Source organism: Orycteropus afer, unplaced genomic scaffold (genome assembly GCF_000298275.1).
Source record: "Orycteropus afer afer isolate SDZICR_OR568_19922 unplaced genomic scaffold, OryAfe1.0 scaffold00062, whole genome shotgun sequence".
NCBI classification, from domain to species: domain Eukaryota; kingdom Metazoa; phylum Chordata; class Mammalia; order Tubulidentata; family Orycteropodidae; genus Orycteropus; species Orycteropus afer.
Window position 1 is genome coordinate 4,444,978 of NW_006921649.1, and position 4,328 is coordinate 4,449,305.

The 4,328-nt window shown below is 37.8% G+C and overlaps 1 pseudogene; it reads left to right on the forward strand.

Annotated features, from left to right (window-relative positions):
• Nucleotides 1-3,833: 3,833 nt before the first annotated feature.
• Nucleotides 3,834-3,952, forward strand: LOC122149938 (annotated as a pseudogene).
• The last annotated feature ends 376 nt before the right edge of the window (nt 3,953-4,328 follow it).

Here is a 4,328-nt window from a genome sequence, read left to right on the forward strand (position 1 = left end):
TCCTTCCAAGGAGTGGCTGGTGGGTTTGAACCACCGGTCTTCTGGTTAGCAGTCAAGTGCCTTAGCCACTATGCTACCAGAGCTCCTACTTCGCATTATGATCAGAAAATGGCTACCAGGAGGAAAATACTTTCTTTGTTCCTGTCCAGTGGTAGGGAGAGAAGCTGGCTCCCTAGAGTTACTCTCTAGAAAAATGAAAACCGACGCAAAACCAAACTCACTGCTGTGGAGTTGGACTTGATTCATAGAGACCCCTCCTTGGGTTTCCAAGGCAATATCACTACGGAAGTAGATTGCCCAGCCTTCCTTCTGAGGAGTGGCTGGTGGCTTTGAACCTCCAGCCTTCTGGTTAGGAGTCAAATGCCTTAGGCACTATGCCATCAGAGCTCCTGGAGAAAGGAAGAATTCTCTAAAAACTCTTTATTCAAATTTCATTGCCCCTTCCTTATCTCATGCCCATCCCTGAGGCAATCACTGGACAAGAGAGAAGGAGGTCTCTATAATAAATCTGTATAAATCAGAGCTCATTGCTACAGGTGGAAATGGAGTCAGCTTTCTCCTCCTCTGTCTTTGGCTAGAATAGGAAGGAAGAGATAATATAGTTGAGAATCCAGACAGAAGGAAAGGGTGTGTGGATTCCAGGTAAAATCATTGTCTACTACAGAGGGATTAGATAATCTGCTTAAATCCTTATAATTAATTAATGGTTAACACTAAACACAAAACCAGGTTTTTTTATTCCAGAATCTTAGGCTTCCATATTATCTCTTCATTGAATATCACCTATTATTTATGAGAGAAGGTGTTTTCAATAAAACTTTAGAAATAATCGGTGCAACCTTGGACAAATTATTCTCCTTAGGACTCAGTGTCTCTATGTATACCAAGAAAGAGTGAACTAAACTATTTTATACTATGCAGTCCATAAGATCTCTGTTACAATTAACTACATTAACTTTCTATTGTAGCATAAAAGCATCATGGACAATATGTAAATAATTGGACATAACTAGCTTCCAATACATCTTATGTAAAATAAGAAGTAATGGCCATGGGCTGTAATTTGCCCTCCCATGAATGAAGTGATTTCTAGTGTCTTTCCCTACTACAAAATTGGAAGCTACTGATTATTCTTCTTAGTAGCAATTTTAATATAAATTTCAATCAGAAACCTGTTTATTGGATTCTTTTTTTATATTTAAGCTATCACAGATTGAAGATATATAAAAATGCATAATTGCACAAATCTTAGCTTCTATATTTCATAGTATCACATTTAAAAATGAGTCCCCCATTATGTGAAAACATATAGGAAACTTGTCTTATTTTGGGATGCAATAGTTCTTGCCATAGTACCCTAGAAACATTTTCTTGTCCAGATCATGTTGATATTCATTAGTTAAAGTAACACTCCTGTCCAGGTTGGGCTTGCTAACCTGTTGGTGATGACAAATGAGTGAATGGCAATAGAAGTAGAAGGAAGGACCTAGAAAAAGTGAAAAAGTAGAAGACTCCTTGATCATTTTTCAATATATGATTATAGATGTTCATCTTTCATAAAATAAAATAAAATCACTGGCATGAAATAACATTGAATAGTCCTTTAAGGTTCTTAATCTTCTTCATAATATATCCTTCCCTTAATTATAAAATGTGCAAGTAGATTAAAAGTGTATAAAGCCACTCAATCACTTTCATTAACATTAAATGAGCTACATTGCATATGAGGAGATTTCTTAAGCCAATTTTCCCTGAAACATATAACAATTCTTGTTACTTCAAGAGAAATAAATCAGTTTCAGTGTTTTATTGTGGTGGGTCAGTGTTACACCCATAACAGAGAGGCAGACAGGCAGCTTTGTGCTTGAGATAAAAATAAAACTAATTATCAGAGTGCTTTATAGTTGAAAGGGTATCTAATTGGTTTCTTTAAAAAAATAAATAAATAAAAATAAAAACACAAAACAGACATAATTTTGAGTCACAAATGAAGAAATTGGAGGGACTCAATTGAATATTCTGTATTCCCTTTGTTTCTACTAATACAATTTTTTGTTGGTTGCCATTGAGTTGGAGCTGACTCATGTTAACCCTACATGTAAGCCAAATTCACTGCCATCTAGTTGATTCTGACTCACAGCTACCCTATAAGACAGAGTAGAACTGCCCCATAGGGTTTCCAAGACTGTAAATCTTTTCAGAAGCAGACTACCTCGTCTTTCTCCCATGAAGCAGCTAGTGAACTTGAAGCACTGAGCTTTTGGTTAACAGCTGGATGTCTTAACCACTGCACCACCAGAGCTCCTACCTATGTATAACAGAACAAAATGCTGCCCAGTCTTGTACCATTTTCATGATCGTCGGTATGTTTGAGTCCATTGTTGTAGCCATTCTGTCAATCTATCTCATTGACGGTTTCCCTTGCCTTTAATAGCCCTCCACTTTACCAATTATGATATCTTTCTGCAGAGATGTCCTCCTGATGATGTGTCAAAAGAAAGTGAGTCTAAAACCTCTGACAATATTCTGTGATCCAGAGTTTTCATTGGCTAATTTTTGCAAGTAGATCATCAGGCCTTTCTCCCCACTCTTTCTTGGTCTGAAAACTGTGCTTAAACCTGTGCACCGTTGGTGATGCTTCTGGTATTTGAACCATAGCTTCCATTTGGCATAGCTTCCATCATCTTAGTAAAGCTCAAGACACCAAAGTACGCCAAACTGACAGACAAATAATGGACTAAGTAAATAAGTGAAGAGAAATAAAGATTTTAATTGCAGCGATGTAGGCAGATAATCTCATTCATGTTTCCACATGTGTTAAATAGCAAATAACATGTGAGGACATGATACTTCTACCTAAATCTCTTTCTTTATATCTTCACCCATCCTCGTTGTCATGGGATTATGTTGGTAAAAATAATAAACAGATCCTCCGAAGTCAATAAAAATGGGTGGGGAAAAAAAAAAAAAAACCTGATAGATCATCTGAAAGCAGCAATTTCTGAAGCCTGATGAGAGAGGTCTGCCAGAGATTATACCACAATCTAGCTGATCTTGAAAAAGGCAATTTCATACTTGGAGCTTCCATTCACACATTTGTAAAATAGGGCTAATGGTAATTTTTCTGGCCGCCTCAGAGGCTTTTCAAGATCAAATGATTTAATATATGTGAAAATGCTTTGTAGTCTAATGTGGTTGAATGGAAATGAAAGATTTAAAAATCTCATCCAAAGTAGATCCCCTCTGAGGTCTAGCCAACACACTTAATCACAAGCTAGGCTCTACTATTTTTGACCCATACTGATGAGGCTTCTGTTCACTTTGATTACCTTACCTAAATTCCAAAAAAAAAAAAAAAAACCAGAGATTTACATTGAGTATTTTCTTTTATTTGTTTTTCATCCATTCATCTACCCATCTATTTGTTAACTTAGCATTCATGCCAAGTGGATACATCTCCAAAAGTGTAGCAGCAATTGAACAGAGTCTTGATGGATGTCACCAGATGGGGAAGGGCCTTCCCAACAGAGAAAATATTTTAAGTGGGGTTAAGAAAGAACATGACTGGCAAACTGTCTAATGTGGTTAGATCCCTGCCTGGGACATCAAATTGGACTGGTAAGAATTGTGGGAAGATTGGGAAAGACGCTGCTTAGTAGTTTAGACTTTTTCATGGAGGACACAAGAACACAGGCCAGGCTCTAAAAATTGAGACTATTTCTCTGAAGATGTGGGGGTTCTCAAGCCCATAAAATAAAGGTAACTAAAGAGGGGTCGCTATGAGTCGGGGCCGACTCGACAGCAAACAACAACAACAACAACAAATTTAATAAATATATGGCCATACCACCCTGAACGCGCCCAATCTCATCTGATCTTGGAAGCTAAGCAGGGTTGGGTCTGGTTAGTACTTGAATAGGAAACCGCCTGGGAATACCGAGTGCTATAGGCTTGGGAGCTTTGGTAGCATAGTGGTTAAGGCACTTAACTGCTAACCAGAAGGCTGGCAGTTAAAACCCACCAGCCCCTCCTCGGAAGGAAGATGGGTCAATCTACTTCTGTAGTGATACTGCCTTGGGAACCCAAGGAGGGCTCTCACTATGAGTCGGGTGCGACTCGACAGTACATAACAACAACAACAAATTGAATAAGGAAGATTTTTCTTCTTCTAAATAAAGGAAGAAGAGGCATGTAAATAATTTACCCAATTCTAATCCTTTGGGGATGGGAGCTAGGGTAGGTTGGGAAAAAATAGCAATGAATGATGAGAAACAAAGGATGAATAATAAAATATAAAAGAGTATCAGAAAGATTGTCCCTTTTCCTAA